The sequence below is a fragment of the Xyrauchen texanus genome, chromosome 21 (assembly GCF_025860055.1).
Source record: "Xyrauchen texanus isolate HMW12.3.18 chromosome 21, RBS_HiC_50CHRs, whole genome shotgun sequence".
NCBI classification, from domain to species: Eukaryota; Metazoa; Chordata; class Actinopteri; order Cypriniformes; family Catostomidae; genus Xyrauchen; species Xyrauchen texanus.
In genome coordinates this window covers 32,665,148-32,686,170 of record NC_068296.1, presented here as the reverse complement: position 1 = coordinate 32,686,170, position 21,023 = coordinate 32,665,148, and the positions used below count along the sequence as shown (strand labels likewise).

At 37.0% G+C, this 21,023-nt stretch overlaps 1 protein-coding gene across 5 annotated transcripts in view; it reads right to left on the bottom strand.

Moving 5' to 3' along the window:
• LOC127661584 (B-cell CLL/lymphoma 9-like protein) overlaps positions 1 to 21,023 on the bottom strand; it is a 60,490-nt gene that overhangs the window by 25,327 nt on the left and 14,140 nt on the right. Inside the window, exon 1 of one of the 5 annotated variants that reach the window (XM_052152347.1) lies at positions 13,340 to 13,411. The exons of 3 other annotated variants lie outside the window; for them this stretch is intronic. The gene's annotated coding sequence lies outside the window, so the exon portion shown is untranslated. Of the gene's footprint in view, positions 1 to 4,548; positions 4,777 to 13,339; positions 13,412 to 21,023 lie in introns of those variants that run through there. One more of the 5 variants, XM_052152345.1, reaches the window with a different exon arrangement.

Sequence of the window (21,023 nt, the reverse complement as noted above, 5' to 3'; positions counted from 1 at the left end):
GCAATAGTAATAGTGATGCTAAATTTAGCCAGCATTATTAATAAATTATACACATTGCAGAGACAAACACTTCCAGTAAGATGTAAAGCATGTGTCGGTGACGCTAACAGTGTCCCACACATATTTCCATCCAACCATTTCAAGGTACTGACCTCAAAAACAAAACACACACTATCTATCCCTCTCACACCCCCTCACTAACACAGCTCTGCTCCAGTCGCTGCTTTCATAACACTCGGCATCACTTCAATGGGAAACGTTTTCTTACACATTACTCCAATTTCACGTTGCATGTAAAACACTTTACTGCCAATTCTTACCAACTTCTCCAATGAGTGCAAGTGTTGTGCATATCACTGTTTAGATTTTGGCATCAACAGCATAGAACAACCCAATGATATCAAGTCTAATGCAAACAAGTTTTTCTTGTATCATCAGTAGGGGTGCACCGTTTAAAGGCTCTGATATTCTTCATACGAAATTGAAAGAGCGAATGGGTGTGACATCGTTTAGAACAAAATCTGGCCAACAAGGTGTTTTTGCATTTGTTTTGGTGGTTCATAACAGTCTGTCTGGGCAAACTATTAGGCAAACCTCTCACTGGCTGCTAAACTCCACCTGCTATTGGTCCACGACATTGATAGGTGTGACCTGGAGGATGGTTGTTTTCCATTAAAAATGGGCCATTCAGACTTTTACATTTTCTACAATTTCTCTCAGTGGACACCCTTGAACACCCATACATCTTTTCTCAATCAAAAGGCCAAGTCCTATACATTGGTATCTGAATGTAAAATATATTATGAATGAAATATTTTAATTAGGGGTGGGACAATTAATCAACTTAATTGGCGTCATCGATTACAGAAATACGTTGATTTGCATAACATAACATAAGGAAATCATATACCCTTATTTTATTATATGACCCAAGCTAAATTTGTATTTGTTGTGTGCATGATGCACACATAGTGAGTTTGTATTGTAATTAATCATCATATTCGTTAAACACCTAAAACAGACAATTAATCATCATAGTTCTAAAACAGTAATCATAGTCATAATCACAATTATTTGTTTGACAATTAATTGTCAGCCAAATTTCACAATCGTGACCCCTAATTTTCATTATTAGGTTCCTACCTTGTGAACTGTTTTGTTACAAATGTTTCTTTTACTGAGTTGATAAAGAATGCACAAGTTTTAGTTATTCCTGTAACAAAAACAAATTGCACTAATTTTACTGTAAAATAATTTTATGTTGGACTGCTAAACTCGAGGTTGCACAATGTTTTGATATTCCTCCTGAAAGTGACTTGAATTTTACATTTTGTATAATTTATTTTGTTGTTGGATTGCTAAATGTAGATTGCACTTTCCTTTTACTCGAATTGAACAAGCTCTTACTTAAAATCACTCCAAAATAAAATTAAAGCAATCTACGTTTAGCAATCCAACAACAAATTAAATGCAACAAATGTAAAATTCAAGTCACTTTCAGGAGGAATATCAAAACATTGTGCAACCTCGAGTTTAGCAGTCCGACCTAAAATCTCTCCCAAATAAAATTAATGTTGGACTGTAAAATGGAGATAACCAGTTATTATTTTTGTTGCAGAATAATGCCCTGCAGTGCAAACTTTGTTTCTTGTACATTTGTTTGTGTTTAAGAGAAGATAATTTATTAAAATATTGAAACATTGAAAGTTTTTTACATTTATTTGGGGTTAATTAATTGTTATATTAATCAAATAATAATAATAATAAATAAATAAATTGGCAAATTAGTCGTTAGATTAATCAACTAATCTAAAAAATAATCGTTAGATTAATCGATAAAAAAATAATCGTTAGGTGCAGCCCTAATTTTAATCCTTTGGTATAAGTTCCGTAAGTACTTTGGATGTCTCTGGAACACCAATGCCCTCATCCTTGCCCAGGGAATATTTTGACTGTTTAGGATTGTATTTGCTGACAATGTGGAAATTTATAGTAACTATTCCAACAAACAAAGCACATTTCTTATATCAGTACATAGCCATACTGACTACTGACACTGTGTAAGTTATTATTTTCTGGACCATTGCTGGGAAGGAAATGCTGAGACCGGACCTCTTGTAACTTTAATTGAATACCCCTGCTTTAAATCATCATTGAGTGGTTACAAAAAAGCATTTTTTACTAATCAAGTGTGAATTTTACTTATAGAATTAGGCTTAAAAGGAACTTTCACAATTCTTTTCAAAAGTTTTTTAATAGTTTTTCCATAAACATGTATATATTGTGATACATCTCGCTAATGACCAAAAATGTCAAAACTATCATAATATAGATTTTTGCTTATATCGCCCACCCCATTTTTCAGATTTATTCAATAAGATGATTTTAGGTCATTAGCACTGTACTGCTGTGAATGCAAACATGTCACTGTTTTCCAATGTTTTTTTTATATCCCTGTTTGTGTGCTCCACACCCTTCCGAAAATCGAGAGTTCATGGCAAATTTGCCCAAACTTCACGCAAATTCGCCAATGATAATTTTTCACATGCAAATGAGATTTACAGCAAACTTGCAGGGAATTGTTCATTGTTGCCAAAGGTTTGCCTGAGGTTCACCACTACTGGCAAAGACCTACAAACTTCTTATAAACATTTGCGGCGAATCAAATGCTCATTTGCATGTGAAAACAACAAGTGGGAAATGTGCTGCAAATCTGCGGCTAGTTTAGCTTTATTTGTAAGGGCTGTCTCACTCCCATTGGCAGCCGCCAAATTGCATTGCGTCTAAAGTTAAACTTTTCTCAAGTTTATCACATTGCAAGACATGGAAATCAACGACTTCCACCACTTTATCGATGTCAGTGAACACCCATTTATAGTTGAGCAATAAGCCAAGATGACGTGTATTAACGTCCCAAGGGTGTTGTATCTACCACTCACCTTGTTGGACACAAATTAGTCATTAACTAACACAAACCACAGCATTAGTCACTGATTAACTCCAAGAGGAAATTCTCTTGCGATAACGTATCGACAGCGATGACTTCCGTAACACCCTTTGTGCCCATCTTAAGGTGTCATAATGAGTGGGTGTGTTGGGTTGACTTTACAAACTGGATTTATTAGCAATAGTCGTTGACCAGTATGGTTTCTTTAAGTCCAATACAGTAATGGCCAGTATCTATACAGCAGAACATGAGTTCTCTTTAAAGACCCCGTGAAATGGTGATGAATGCCATTTTTTTTTCCTGTGTTGACATATTCCGATTGAAACAAGAAATTGAGGCAGAACATATCGAAGGGCTTGTTCTTTATTCAAAATAGCCAATGGATTTTAGTTTCAGCTCACAGCCTTACACAACCACAATTGATGTTGATGTGTTAGAATGGTGAGCGGTCAAATTATTTGCATATGGTTTTGTATCTCTGGGCTACTGACGACTGTAAAATTAGTTCAGAGCCAGGTGGAATTTATAATTAGGGAAAATATTTTTAAACAAAATTGCATACGTTCCCGTAAAATCTAATTTTTTTGACCATTTTGCTGAATGAGAAGCTAACAGACATGAACTGACAGCCACAAAACTCTAATTTGATTTCAAATCAAATCACATCAAATCAAATCCCTTTATTATCACTCAACCACATACACAAGTGCTACCAAACAGTGGGTGAAAGTTTTGGGTGCAATTCCAAACAACATCTGATTTACACATAACACAATTTACACATCTTGTTTCATGGGGTCTTTTTCGCTCTCAACATCTTAAAGGGACTGTCCATCAAAAAGTTAATTTCTGTCATCATTCATTAACTCTTGTGTTGTTTCAACCTGCATGACTTTCTTTTTTCTGTGGAACACAAAAGTAGGCGTTGAGCAAAACGTTAAACTAAGTCACTATTCACTTTCACTGCATCTTTATTGCATACAATAAAAGTTCATGTTCATTTATTTTGTGCTCCATTGAAAAAAGAAAATAATTATCATTTGGAACAACACGTGATTGGGCAAATGATGACAGAATATTCATTTATGGGTAAACTATCCCTCTAAGAAAGCTGATACGTGAGTGTTTCTGAATAACTGCTCTCTGTCTTTATAAGAACACATTGACACACCTCTTAAAGCAACAAATTGTGTGTGTGTGTGTGTGTGTGTGTGTGTGTGTGTAATAAGTGGGAGAAATAAGAGCAAGAGAAAGTGAGATGTGAGAGAGAAGGCGTAAGACAGAGGGAGCAAAACTGAGAACATCTTTAGCGAATGATCCAGAGAATCCTGTTGAATAGTGTGATTCCCCCTCCCCCCCTCCAACAATTTCTTCTGAAAATGTTGCCATTACTGCTTGCCACTTTGATCCCATTTACACAGTCCTGAACAAATCGTTTAGAGACGGATATGAGAAACAAAGACCAAATGGGAGTTTGTCAGTCGCAAATGACATTTGAATTTAGAACATGTAAGTGACGTTGGTCAAAGATTCAGTGAGAGTTTGAAAGAAGCAAATGAAAATTTGAGAACAAATTGCAGAAATTTTATGTTGATACTCACAAAATAGAGGTCAGTTGATGTAACTGGGGACCATCATAGCTTTATCCGTCAATAATCAATAAAGATCATTGATTTTTTTTTAAGTCGTTCCATTTTCAAACAACCATGTGACTTTCCACCAAACTACAGAAGTTCAAACTACACACATGATAGTGTCAAAATAGACATTCCTGTCTGTATTTGTTTCAGTATGTGACAGAGAACCAAAAACAAAACCACTGACATGAGAAAAACATCAGTCACACTGCACTGAGCACATTACACAACCATAAATAGTGGGTGTGTAACAGTGCATGAACAAACGTGTGTGGAGGTGTGTGTGTGTCTTCCTTGTGAATATTTATTCTATCACAGCCAAATAAAAGTGCAGAGAGAGGAAGATGTTGCTATCCATCAGTGTTAGGGGAAGCAACTTTGAAATGTTAGCTTGTCAAGCTACAAGCTACTCATAAATTAATTAGTTTAACTGCAGTCAAGCTACCTAATTAAAAAAAGAAGTTAGCGACACTACAAGCTACTAACACAAAGTAGCTAACTCAAAGTCTCTTTCTAGGCAAATCAGTCCACTTAGTGGCCATTTTGGGATTTTCTATGTATACAAGCCGCATTCAAAATACAGCTCCTATCTACCTAAATGGGGGAGGACCGAAATCTTCAAAACGGTTGGTAAAGATTACGATCAAAGAACAGATTTCAAATCAGTTATAAAAACTGACAACAATGGTATCATAAATTGTGCATCTTAAACTCAGAAAACTACTACGAAGGCTGGTCAAGCTAATGCGCATGTGCATTTTCAAGTTTGATTTCGAGTTTCATTTCAGTTTATCTAAAAGGTGATTGCCATTTTTACTAGCAAGTTGGGACTTCCTTTTCTACATCCACCATATTGGGCTTTACAAATTCTCCCATTCATTTTAATACCAGTGATTCGTCTCAGGCTAAATAGTCTCTGACTAACTACATAAAGATATTGAAGGAGGTAATAAGCTTTAGATAAATATCAGACATAACTTGCACAACACCAATGAAGATCTCAATTAGGGTGAGCCAAAAACATAGTGTTAAGCACCGTTCACAACCCAAATAATTTAGGACTGGCCTTAATTTCATCCATCTGGAATTGATTGGATTGTGAAGTGGGCATTACATACCAGAATGGAGAAAGGTGGTTAGTGTAAGAGAGAATTGCGATGTCAGCCGAAAAGGACATTTTGATAAAAGGTTGCAAAGACAAACTTATTATTATTTGGAATTACAGATGTCAAAAATACCAGTACTTTGGTACCAAGTCGATACTTAAATGAAAAAGATGTACCAGTCTTTCTGCCGTACTAGTGGTACCGAGCACCAACTCATTTAGGTACATGCATGTTGTCTGACTTACTAGGGCTGCTAGCTTCACTGTGACAACTTAAATTTGAAATAAAAATAATAATAAAATGAAATTCCTGAAATAATGTAATTTAATGCATATAGTAAAGTATTAGATAGTAGCAGTGGTGTAGTCCTACCAAAAAAATTGTTTTACTTGTGCACACTGTTATGTATCATGACATAACAGGGTGCACAATAAATCAAGGGACGCAAAAAAACTCACACATTTACCACAAATGAATACATGTTAGAGAGAAAATGTAGCACTAAACTCTTCAATATATGTGGGGAAAAAAGTAGAAATACATTGATTTAAAATGTATTTTTGTCAAAGATGCTTGACGTGCAGTTTTTGGGACATGAGGAAGTGACAATAGAAATGAATTTTAATTATTTAAAATGTAACTTTTTAGCCCAAAGAAGTGCGTAACATTATAAAAAAGTATTTATTCCTTTTAACAAGCCAATCAAAATTGTAATCGGGTGAAATTAAACAACATAAATACACACACACTTGTAATGGGGACTTAAATGACACAGAATTGTAGCAAAGACTCATATTTACAGGCATTCCTGCACGAGACGCTGCTTTACATTGAAAAACAGCACGGACGGACGCAAAAACGTGTTCAGTGTGAACGTCCCCTACCAAAATTCTAATGAAAAATTCATTAATACAACGAGAGAAAGGGAGAAAAAAGGCTTAATATGAAAATAATATATTTCTCACTGGATTAGTGTCATTGTTTAGGCAGTAAATTGTGTTTATCATAAGGGACATCATGTTAAGTGTTTTAATTACACCTGTATTACTGTACTTTTATTTTGAATTATTGCAGTAATGGAGTTTTATCTTACCTCTCGCTCTTCCAGAACGAGCTCTGACATATGCAATAAAATGTAATGGCATGTCATGAATAGGTGTGTTTACTGGCATTTTAAAATCCCAATGGTGGGAAACAATTAACATGTATTCGAATGCTACATGATTTTGACAAAATCTTGCTTCTGACAGAAAATACAACAGAATACAACATACTTTCTCCCAGCCATTTCTGTCAAGTGTAGCGTCCATGTAAAGCAACATCCGATATCTCACACAACTCAAATAAAGGTGTGTGTTTCAGGTCTATTTCTCTCGATTTGAGAAACATTCTCGGCAGATTGGGTGTGTGACCCTAAAATATGGGACAAATGGTATCGCATATGGATTTCATCCTCATCTTGATAAACTTAAACAAAAAGCACAAACACACACGACGGACATGTCCGTAAACGATCTCTCTCTCCCGCACCATCCTTTGCAGTCAGCCTTTATCCCTCTCGAGGCTTGATTAGCCTGATAAGGGACCGTGTGTGTAGAATCACAACCCGGCCCCGTCCTCCGCCCTGCCACACCGTCACTCTCTATAAAAAATGTACTCTCCTCCAACATGTTGAAATTTTACGACGCCAACCATCTCGGAAACTCGTGTATCAAAAAGTCAGAATTATGACTTCAGGGGTTGTTCATGTGGAACTTCCGAGAGGGAAACATTATTTACAATAATTCCGATAGCCCCTGCTGGTCGAAAATATGGATTTTGTGATTAATGGCAATCTTCATTTGAACTATCCTGATCTCTATTCTTAAAATCCCAAGATAAATAGCAATTGAACTGCATAGTATGGGCCCTGTTGTAATTTATTTTTTAAATAAATACTTTAGAAACTAATCCGAATACAATCGTATTTGAAACGAATCAAGACGTTTGTAAATCGGAATCAAATCAAACGGGAAATCTGTTTAAATACCCAGCCTTCCTAGTAGATGTCTAGTTCCAACACTATTATGCTGGCAAAAAGCCTGTTTCTCTATTTATGACCAAGCAAAAATTGTAACATTGGCCCAACTACTTATATTTTATTTAAATTCAATTCCCCAACACTGCTATCTGTCTAGTTTTGAAATATAGGATTGGGTCACACACTCACACACACACACACACACACACACACACACTCGCTGGCACACACACACTCTCACACACACACACACACATTCACAACTTACACTGTTGCACATTTTTAGCATGCTAAGGTATATTTATAGCTCCAAAATCCCAAAGGAGAGCAGGAGAAAAGTAATAGGAAAATTCTAGGCCCTCCTCTAAGACACATACACACAAACACACCTCTCTCTTATACTTACATAAACACATAAGTCTCTCACACACAAATGCACACAGAGCAGTACTGTCGGCAATACAGGGTCAATACTGTGACCAAAGTGTGTGACAGAGAAGTTAAACGTTAACAACACACACACACACACAGAGAAGGCTTTATGATATTGGCCCCAGCTAAAAAAAAAAAACTACATTTGAGTGCAGCACCAGTGGAAATGTGGGGGGGGAGAGAGAGAGAGAGAGAGAGAGAGAGAGAGAGAGAGAGAGAGAGCGAGAGAGAGAGAGAGAGACAGACAGACAGACAGACAGACGGACGGATGGCCTTGCTCTCTCCATCTCTGTCCCAGGCCGTCCACTTAAGACTCGGTCTCTCTGGCAGACCAAATTGTTTCCAAAACAACACTCTCTTTGACTTTTGCAGCTTAACCTCATCAATGCTCCAGCCAGATTTAATTGGTTTGAGAAAGCATCGAGAGACATGTGTTGTTTCTCCAGCTGAACGACAAATCTTTATCGGAAATTATAATATTTAGCCTTTAAATAAGATGTCAATCCCTGATATATTTTTTTCTATTTTGAAATACCTCTTATTCCAGTTTAGAGAGTCAAAGACAAGTAAACCATTTGAAGGTTGATTCCACACAACAACAACAAAAAAAATGTAATAATGTGACACTATCTAAACCTTTTTGAGCATCCTAGCCAAACATAGCAACATTGGCTCAACCAATGGGGCAGGACTATCTGTTTGGACGACCAATGGCAAAAAAAATTATTTTCTTTTTTGGTTGTGTAGAAGACATAAATATGGTCTGATAAGTTTCTGAGTTTCTTGCATGGCTTCCGTTGGTATGCATGACTCCAACAAAAACTGAATACTAATAGAATTCAATAAGAATCTAAATATTACAAGTATTGCCACACGTTGGCTTTACACTTGGCCAAAGCCGCCTACATAATAATTCCTTTCCTCACATCCAGAGTGCAGCAAGTCTCCTATTGGTTTCAGATGGAAAGTACAGCATAATTCAGTGTTGCTCACAGCAGGCAAATGCGCAAAGGAAAATCAATTTGTGATATTTAAGTAATGGTTTTAATGGTCGACAAGCTGGTGCAGAACGAGTACTTGATTAAGGCTGGGCGATATGGCATAAAATATTATCACAATATTATTTTTCATATCATTCGATATTTAGCACGATATTCAATCACATTTGCATATTGCAAATTTTTCTGAATTTCCAAAAAAGAAGAGAAAACACAATCCTCAATAGTTTTTACAAAACTGCGTTGGGGGCCCAGACACAGCCAATGCAGTGGTGTCTGAGGGATCGTCTATGAAAATATGACAATATTTTAGAGTTTATCAATTGAGTACAGTGGGATATGAATGTTATAAGATGATCTGTTCATTTTGAATCATAATGAAGTTATATATATATTAGGGCTGTCAATCGATTCAAATTTGTAATTAATTACAAGGTGTCCCGATTAATTAATCGCATATACAAATATTTGCTGAAAGCCCCTCATATAACAATAATTCAATATATAATGATGAAATAATTATACATATTTATCTTTAAAAAAATAAACTAATATATATATATATATATATATATATATATATATATATATATATATAAATAAATAAAAAATATTCAGATAATAAAAGTGCATTACATTCTTGTAGCAGAAGAGTTAATCATTGATAAGACGATACAAAAAGCGGCTTTAGAATACAATGTATTGTTTACTACCATATTACTGATCATAAGTCAATCATTGGCATACAGTTCACAGCAATCCATTACACAAGTGAATTTGTCAATCAGTTCTAGGTATATTATGAGGGCTTGTTTAAGGACCCATCAATTTACATCTGAGCCAGACATGCTTGTGTAGCGTCTCAGGTGCATTGCCTCATAAACATAAAATTTTTAGGTCACTGTGTCAAGTTAACCCTCTGGGGTCGACGGACGTGTTGGCGCGTCCTGTTCGATTTTTTTCATCATTACAGTGGAAACATAAAATTCTCTGCCATTTGGGGGCATACAGATAAGTGTAAGACATCATTAGAGACTATAAAGGGTCTACTTTTATTTGTGTACACTCACAATATCATCAAAACCTTGTGCTTTTGTAAAATAAAGAAAATAAAAAGGGTGAGCTGTCAGCAGTCTCTGTCTCCACGAGCATATTTCAGAAACACGTCACTAAAATGAACGGAAACTCCGCGAATACTTATCACACAAACATGAAACATATGTCAAACATGAAACATATGTCTAAAGAAAGCTTAAAATGTCTAATAAAATAATTCAAATTTAAAACAAATATTCTCCTGCAATGTAATCTGTATGAAACAAAGCGATGTACAGTTTCTTCTGGCTCAGCTAATTATCCCTAATGTGATCTCACCCACGGGTAGAGGGCGCAATTTATACGGCAATGTGCTGAGACGATCAATGCAAATGGTGAATGCCCCCAAACTGTGCCTTAACTCTTTCCCCGCCAAACACGGAATTTTCCGTGTTTTATGAAAAACGCTTCCCCGCCAAACACGGAATTTTCCGGGTTTCCGTGTTTTAGGTGTTATACGGTAAGGAAGACCCCTGCGCATGTTTTGAAAGAGTACGCAACTCTTTGATCAAAGAAACAGACTGCGATCGTCTCAAACATGAAGAAGTGGAGTATTGAGAAGCTCAAAATATCAGACATAAACATGCCTTTTTCTCAGCTTTTTGTCAGAAATGTTGTTTTTTGACAAAACCGACCTCTGTTCAAGTCGCAATAAAAAAAGAACAAATGAAGATAAAATAAAATCGTTTTTTTTTGCCTAAAAGCAGAGGCCAGATCTTTATTGTGATATATAGCATCTTCATATATTCATGGAAGAAAATATTCTGCGGGCCATTAAAGTTTAGCGAAAATCGTCAAAAACCCTGGCGGTGGCTGGCAACTTTGTTTTAAAAACGCTGGCGGGGAAAGAGTTAAAAACAAAGTTCATTCACTTTTCTGCGCGTTTGAAAGACAGCACGATACACAAGTGAGAAAACACCTGGATAGTGAAAAAGAGTTCACATTTTCCTCAGAAGAAGAGCGGGACTCCGATGAATGTTTGCATTTTGAAGAGAGAATTTTGGATGAGTAAGTCGTCATTTAGTTTTAATTAGTTGACATGCTATTTTATATAAACATGTACATATTTTACTAGTGGGACTGTTTCCAGACTTGCCAGCCAGGATTGACATTTGAAATATGACTCCTAATAAGCAAGTTTTAGTTACATTTAAATGCTGTTTTGTCTAAAGCAGGCATTTATATTGTATGCTGACTGACATAAATATGATATGTAATATGATATAAAAATAATATGAATGTTTAGATTATATTTTAACTAGTGTTTATGCTGCCTCATTATCATCAACAAAGCTTGTGCTTGCAAATATCTGTTCAGGTGTAAATGAGTAAAATGTACTTTAAATATGTCCATATTAGAAAATCAGCATATTATAATGATTTCTGAAGGATCATGTGACACTGAAGACTGCAGTAATAATGCTGAAAATTCAGCTTTGATCACAAATTTCATTTTACAATATATTCAAATAGAAAACGGTTCTTTTAAATTGTAAAAATAGTTCAAAATTTATTTGGATCAAATAAATGCAGCCTTGGTGAGCAGAAGAGACTTCTTTTAATTCTAAAATTAAAGGTCTAAAATTAAGTAAAGTCTTTATGTAAAGAAAATGTATAGTCAGATTACTTCTTTTAACTTAAAACTTGATTTTGATCATTAAGTCTCCTCACATTCATTCTCTTTCTGTCACATTCTCAGTGATAGGCCCAGGGGAGGGTCTTTGTCTCCTCAGGTGTAAAATACATCTATATTCACGATCGTTCACGCCTCCTCGCCTATGACAACACTAAAAGTGTCTTACAAAAGTTCAATTACTATATTGTTTTGTATGAATAAGTGATCAGGATGGTTTTCACACCATTTTGTAGCCAAAACTCTAGGCTACAAGTTCTCAAAAGTTTTGTGGTATGTTTAGTATGTGTTATATGTCCTTACTTCAATGACTTAAAAATTCATTTTTTCAAAAATCATGCACAAACGTTATTTTCTCAAAAATACAAACATGTACACACATCTTGCTCACATATTATTGTAGCCCAGTTTGTGCTGAATACAGTGTTATCAGACTTTAGCCATTAATGTGTTTTTAAGCAACTGAAATAAGCACAAATGTCAAGGCATGTCAAAACTTCTCCAGGGCCCAAAACACTCTCAGACCCCAGAGGGTTAAATATAGTTTAATACTTAGAACACATCTTGAGATCCCTTAGTTTGAATTTGTGCTCCAAGTGTTTTGAACTTAACGTGTTTTCTTCACTGTATAAGCAATGCGTTGCCACACAGCTGAAATTGTAATTACTGCCCTCTGGAGTAAACAGGTGGTACAACAAGCTTGCATTTCTCAGGAATCTTCCTTATTACAATCCGGAGCATTGCGATTAATTGCGTTAATTTTTTTAACGTATCATTTTTTATAAAATTAATCACTCTACTAACAGCCCATATAGCTCACTACGCGCCAGTGGAAACATGCGATAAGAAAGCCAAACTGCTAGTGTTTTTATGTCTAGATGTAAAACACAGGCTAAATATCGAAAATTACTCAAAAGTTTAACATCGATATCATGTCGTTTTTTTAGCACTCCCACCCCTATACTAGATTGGTCGATTATTCATGCACATCCCTAAATGAGATGCATACAAAATTTCTGAAATTAAATGGACACTTCTTTTATGCAATATTTACTTAAAATACATAAAACATATACAGAAACTGTTATCTCATATTGACGAGACAGGCTTACAAAAATACAGTGTTCTGGCAAACCCATGAGTCATACTTCTGGCAACTATTTGTGGAAAACCTTTTTGTTTCCCACAATTTTCCACACGTCTGGCACAAATAGTTTTTGCCAGGCTTGTTGCAAGAACACTATATAATCAATGCAAATCACAGACAAATGTGCGTCACTGTGATGCAAATTAATGTACACAGATACATTGTAAACGGCCTCTTATTTTGTGAGTTCAAAGGGTCAGCGGCACTGTATTTCATCCCACTCTATCACCTGATGGCGTGACCTTTGCTCATGCTGTTGAGTGTTGTGAAGTAAAGGTAAATACGCTCAAGCTGACTGACACGCTCAAAGCTCTAATCATTCACCTGCTACCGGCGTTTAAAAGCCCATAAGTGCATCCAGGCCACAGCTGAGTGTTCATGGCCACCAATTACGTCCTCTGCTCCACTACGCTCGAACGAACCCTGAAACAGTGACAAAATATGCCAATTTGAGCATCTTAATGATATTTTGTACAGAGGTCAGGTGGTTAAACCATCTCATTAAATACAAAATGGACATTATAATAAAAATATACCCAAATTAATCTGAATCTTATAGAATTGGGAATTTTGTATCAACACACAGCCCTAATCTCTTTTAATCTCATGTTTCACCTAATGCACCAAGTGAGCTAGAATTGCTGATGACCCTTAAGAAAAAGTAGGTGCATGACACCCTTGGGTGGGGTAATTAATCCCTGATTTCTTAGTTTGATACACCTCTTCCTCTGTAATGCTAAGAAGCCAAGCACTCGGTATGGAGTATCCTCAAGACAATGCCATAGAAATGACTGCCCCACACCCCATATTATATCTGATGAGTCAGCGTTCCACTGTGCAGCTACTCATGCGAACGAGAGAAAGACTGAAAGCCATAATTGTTAAAGGTCGGGATGCTCATGCAAGAACCGTGTCTTGTTTGAACATGAAATTTGCTGAGCAGAAACCCAATTTCCCACTCAACAGCTGAGTCAAATACGCTTTCATCCGGCAAATGACTAATACAACCACTCTTGCACAAGCGGTGTCTAACACACTTTCCTTAATTTCTTCTACTTCTTTGCAGCAGGGACTACTATACACCACTTGAAGACTTCCCTCTGTCTCTATCTCAGTCTTGGCATGGATTTCTGCTCAGACCCTAATGAACTGTGTAAAGAGGGAGCCATTAAACACATTTTAAACCATGTTCAAACACATTATTCCTGCTGCCTTCAAGATCGTCTTGACATTTGACTGAGCATCAATTACGTTTGACAGCTCTATAAATGATACCCAAAGGACTTGTTAGAGGTGTTCGCTAAGGCAGGTGTCACTATTACTAATGCTCATACTTGGGGTTAGGGATTTGAACAAAACCCTGACCCTAACTATTAGGCATAACATTTTGGACATGACTCGTCCCACACCGTTTGTGTTACAGAAATGTAACTTCGGTTATCCATGCTGCTGATCGAGCACAGTATGAGGGACGCATATTCAGCAAAGACTGCATGGACTGTCTGCTCGCAGTCCAGAATTTCTCAACATGCGCACAGTCCTTGCATACTTTGAAATGGAGTGGTGGTGGTGTAGTGGTCTAAGCACATAACTGGTAATCTGGTAATCAGAAGGACATTGGTTCGAGCCCCACAGCCACCACCATTGTGTCCTTGAGCAAGGCACTTAACTCCAGGTTGCTCCAGGGGGATTGTCCCTGTAATAAGTGCACTGTAAGTCGCTTTGGATAAAAGCGTCTGCCAAATGCATAAATGTAAATGTAAATGCAATGCGGTCTGCAGGACATGATCCAATCTGGAACGCAGATAAACATAGTATATCCGGGCTTTTACATTTGCTAGAGATGATTTGCTAGTCATCTACATTTAAGCATGCAGTATTTTTTCAACAGTAACTAATGAGGCTTCCCTTGAAATCGAACCAGTATACTTGCCGTTGAGCTACAGGAACAGCTGTACATATTGCTCTAAAGTTGTTGAAAGATTTCACAGTTGGGTCAAGAGGAATCAGAGGTCAGTAGGTCACAAAATGCCCTTATTGTTGATTTATGTTTGAATGTAACAAATCTTATTTATCCTTTTGTACACATAGGCCTAAAACGTATTGTTGCGCAACTAGGAGAGTGATGAGTTAACACCGAAAATAATGGAGCTCAAAACTCCTAGAATGGCTTTTACAAAAAGAATGGGTCAGATTGTCAAATCCTGCTTCGATAACAATGAATATATTTGTTGATCATGTACATGTGTTTTAATGCCTTGTAAATAGGTTTATGTGATGTAGTGATTGTAGTAGAAAATACTGATGATTTAAAGGCAACATTATATAGCTGGCTGGCATAAATGTAAGTTTTATCAAAATTGTGAAAATGACTTATGATAGTTTTAAAAGAGAGAGTTTTTGATGGTTTGGTGCTGGTTTTGCTGGTGGACCACAATGACAATATTGTTCATCAGGAAAACTTCACCCGCCCCATGGTTTTCTGGTAATGTTGGTTTACCAAGGAAGTCTTGCTGGTGCGGCTCATCAAAAAGCCTCGCTGGAACACCAGCACCTTGTGCTGCAGAATAGCATTCAAAACAGAAACTATGCTGGTGACGAGCTAATTTTCTCTCTTTCCCTAACTCTCTGTCTAGATGTATGCCGCCCCTCCACAGTAAGTTAATTGTTCTACCACTGTAACAAGGCAGTTTTTTCCTGTCGTCTGTTGTTGTGGGAGTAAGAGCAGCACAGTTTGGAGTAGAACAAAAGGTTACGCGAGTGCAAACGTCGCATTTGCAAGACAGAAGCTACCGGGCGTGTGTGAGACTGCAGTTGAGAGCATGTGTGACTTGTTCTCCTCTATGTCAAAACTTAGAAGTGAACTGGATCGAACCAGGAGGTTCTGAGTGGATTTTGGGAGCACTGACACAATGAGATGCCAACTGCAGGCTAAATACGTCAAGAAGTCACTCATTCAAACTGATCTAATTTTCTTCTGAGTACCTCATTGTCCAAAGTATTACTGATGCGTCACAGAAAGCCAAGTGAAAAATCGAATCTGCATGATTTTTGTTGAAGACCCAAGAAAAGCATTTTCTAGCAGAGATTTATTACATTTTACTATGCTATTTTAACACCCAATATTTTAGAGCCAAGCATAACTAAAACATTTATTTGTTACTATCTAAATATCAATGTCAGTGTTCAACACTGCACAGTAAACCTTTATGTTTCTATCTATTAGAACAGCAATCTACAGTATGTGCCAAACATATTCAGATGCAGATTGGATTTAGTGGACACTTTAAAATATTTAACTGTATATCAACTGCAAATCAATTAGCCTATCCTTTTCATAGTCAGGCCTCAGGACAGCAGCATTAAAGCTCTTCTTGTTGGGAAGATGACTTGCTGCTACCGAATGTTCTAGTACCCTGAAATCGCCTACCATTCTGCGGAGTTACTGACAAGCAGACATCAGGCATTTGTGCATCAGTTTTAACGTGTTTACCTTCTCCTGTGGTGCAATTGATGGTTTGTTGTGTCAGCTAATGTGGCTGGTGGGCAAAAAAAGTTTATTCTATAGCTTGCTCATGGTTTATAACTTTATTAATGATTTTATGAAATCCCTATGGAAAACAATGAATAGTAAAAATACTTCCGACCCACGGCGTGAAAAAGTGGGTGGGAACTATTGCTTTCTTTTGTGGATATTAGCATTAGAGGTGGGAAAAATATGCAAATATCAATATATTGTGATATTTTTCCATGTGATATTGTATCGATATTTGCAGGCCAAGTATTTTTAGAAAGACTAGCGACATTGACCTAACCACAGAAATAAGGACCCATTATGGTTTTATATGCTTATAGCTTTGAATTGTACTATATGGATATTAGGAAATAAACTCGCCTTGTTTTGTAAACTGGCACTTTTATATGAATTGAATGTGATTTGGTAACAGTTCTCTTAAATCCAATGAAGACGAATGAGAAACATTGAGTGAAATATCACAATATATTTTAGTTTTGAAAATCGCAAAACACAAAAAATAAAGATTCGCAATAATATCTTATTGTGACCTATATACTGATATAATATCATACCTTGTGATTACCACCCCTAATTAGCATAATAATAATAATACATTTACGTACATTAAAAAACAGATTTACGTAACACTCACCACACTGAACATATGAATGGTGTAGAGCAGTGGTTTCCAACCCTGTTCCTGAAGGCCCCCCAACACTGCATATTTAGTATGTCACCCAATTCCGGTCAGGTGTGTTTGATTAGGGAGATCTCCAAAATGTGTATTGTTGCTGGGCCTCCAGGAACAGGTTTGGGAACCACTGGCGTAGAGTTATCTTTGCATATTAATTTCGGATAAGAGAAAATACTACACTCATCCCCGTTGTCGACTGTGTTTGCATACTTGAGTATGTTTCTGACTTTCTAAGTGTGTACTGAATGGTCTAGTCACCTCACTGAACAACTTTGCTAATAATAATCAACAACAATCTATGAAAAGTTATAATCACTCTCAATTTTCTTGTTCAACATCAAGTGATTACTTTTCTCAAAAGCTATTTTCATAATTACCTGTAATTAACGAAAGCTTCTCTTCCAGTATCACAGAATCCACTGGATACATACAACTCACGCCAGGATTTTTGCAAATGCGAGCTAATCATAATCGTGTTCTAATAAACATGATTGGCATTTACAAAAATGAAAAAGAAAAAAGTATTTGAAAGACAATTTGGAGTTATTTTCAATTATGAAAGCTGTTCGAAGTGCGTTTTTTCGTGCATGCCAAACTGCAGAGGACTTGTGCAATGCATTGCGGGACTTTGCAAAGGTGAAAGCCAAACAAAAACAAAAAACAGCCTGACGGGGGTTCAGGCAGGTTGCTGTGGTAAAAACGCATGGCACAGGTCTCAGTAACTGAAAGTTGCGTGAAAGAAGAGCGAAGAACTCAAGACCTACAGCGGCCTGGATAATGACACGACAACAAACTGAGTGAGAGAGCAGGAGAACAGACGCAGTCAGGGGGAGATTATCTCGCAGCAGTGCAAGTTTGAAAACACTACCCGTGCCCTTGTGCCAAAAACAATGCCACAACAAAGTGAAAGAATACTGTTTATTTAAGAGGGAGGGAGGACAGACTACAGAGTTCTGAAGAAGGGAAAAAGGAAGGAGGAGTGGAGCAATCAAAGGCAATGGAGCAAATATAAACACCCTTGCTACAGAAACACACTGCAAATTTGTTCATGTAGGCGTTGTGCATGAGTGTTTGGCTACATTCACACAGTCAGTGTTTGGGATTGACAACCGGTGTGACTTAAATTGTTGTGTACATACAACAACTGACAGGTCAGAATCGAATACTGTCTGGACGAACAGGTAACCAGAGTCAATCCCCTTCTCTAACTCGCGATAGCCAAGAGTAATGCCTGTAACCAAGGGCAGGGATTTGGCTTGAACATTGGTCATGGAATAAATATTGGAAGGGGGGGGGGGGTTGTACTTGCTTGTTTTGATTATTGATTATCCCCCTGGAATCTACGCCCCTGCCAGTAACCACAGCTCTGTGCATGTATACATGCAATACACACACTCTACACACACGTCAAGCATGGAAAGTGTGAATGAGCATCTCTCATGAATGCAAGGAGACTGTGGATGTCAAGATTTATAGTGAATAAGAACTTCAATTTTGGTCTGTTTCTCACCAAAAACAGATCATATCGCTTTACAAGACATGGATTAAACCACTTTAATTGAGTTCACTCAGTAAATTACAGTAATAATATAAAATCATGACCATTCATGTGAGATGAAGAGTTCAGTGATATCAGTAACCTTATAAAAGCTGTTTTATTTTTTGTGGAGCAGGGGTGCCTCATAGGGGCAGCCATGTTAGCATCACATGGCCTGTTGAATACTACTCCCATAACCTCAGTAACTGCCCTGTTATAGGACACTTTCATTAATTAAACTAATCCTGGCTTACTTGCATATTTAATTTCTACAATGGCACCAATAACTGAAAACTACTGTGTTTGAATGGCACAGCATCCAAGCCACTAGGTGTCAGTGTAAGCCACTTCGACATACTTCAAAAAATTATTGAGTGCACATTTAAATCCTTTCATAAGCTTTAAAGTTTCGTACCCTATTGACAGACATTGAAAAACACATCATAAAACCTGCTAAATATCTTAATTTGTGTTCCGCAGAAGAAAGTCACAAAAGCTTGAGATGGCATAAGAGTGAGTTTAGGCGAACTATCCCTTTAACTCAGAGATATCAACTATTGTTAAAAAGGCTGCAAAATCTCAAGATATCATATTTTTTCCCAGCCCAATCTGCAAATATGTGTGCATTGAGGAATGCAAAGTAGTATGCATTTGTTTGGGTGAATACAGTACAATCACATCACGGAATGGTGTTTCTTGGTGCATATAACCTCCAAGAGAGTAGAAAGAAGAAGAGAGAGAGAGAGAGAGAGAGAGAGAGAGAGAGTGCAGCAGTAGACGCGGTATAAACAGATTGTCATGGCCACAGAACAACAGTATCTGTGTCTGTGTAAGTGCAGTGACTGAGCCCACAGTCCATTTCTGCGTTCCTTTCTCAATGTCTCACTCTACTTTCTTTCTGTATCTTTCTCTCGCAAAAGACAGGGAAGAGCTGGGCTCAATTTGCACAGGGGTCAAAGGTTGTATCTTTTCCAACACACTCTGGGGTGTCAGCCAACTAGAGCATGGAAAAAGAGTGAATTGCAGACGTAGAACCGGCAGGCGAACATTTACTGTGCGGTATTCATACATTACCAACTGACAAGAGAGAGAGAAACACAGAGGAGAGGGAAATGAGACATGCACTTGAGTGAAATGACACTGAGTTTATATTAAGTATGCACAGACGTTTCAACCTACAAATGCAATTTTCTTGGCTGAAAATGAACAGATCAAATCCATGGAATTTAGGATCAAATCTGATTGTACATACGATTTATAAATGAGGCCCTAGATTTTGTGTAACGTGTAAAAATTCTAGGAGTTCGGAGGTACAAACAGCACAGGACGAGTTACAAACCTTAAGATTAGATTAGGGCTATGTTCAAATCTCTAACTATAAACGCTAGTAATCGTGATGCTTGCCTTAGCCACTTACCTACTGCCCAAAATCCATACTGGCATGTAGGGCAGCAACGAAGAACCTCCACTCATGTCTGCTTGATTTAGCAAGCACCACTAAAAATCTAAAAATCAAAACTGTGATATGATGTGCAGCGATTGTCATACCACAAAGGCAGCGATTTAATTAAATAAATAAATTGTTTGAACTCGCTGTTTGCTACTTAAGTGTTACACATACTCAAAGCACGCTTGAGGCAAATGAGCTGAGCAGGTTAAATTTACAGTGCTTTAAATTCACTAATTGCGTGTGTGGTTACAAATATGCTTGGCCGCTAAAATGTACTATCCAAATCTAAAGTAACCTCAAACACAGGGATTTTGTTGACAGAAGATTGAATGAGGGCATCAGAAGGCCATTGTCAACTCTACTACAAACAGAAATGCCTTCCTTCAGTGTACAGCCAAAATAAAAGCTTTGGTCAAAATAATGGCCCCAAAACAATGCCGCATACAGGTTAAGAAAGTATTACATAAATATGGCACTCTTTTATCATAATAATAACAACATTTGTTGTCAAAAATATTAAGATAAAGAAAAAGAATCATGTCGCAGTTCAAATTGCATTAGCATAAATGTACGTTGTTTGTCCAAATTGTTCAACTCTACCATCAGGTATTGTGTGAATCTCAAGCTGTTTTCACATTTGATAAAAACAAGAATTATATATTTCATGAGGTTGGTATGTTGACTGAAACCTGATTACTACTTTAAAATGTTCTTCTTATAGCATTGCCCCAGTGTTTCATTGAAACGCATGTGGACTATTAACCGTTCCACCCATTAATTATTTGTTAATCTAAATTAACAACAAAAGTA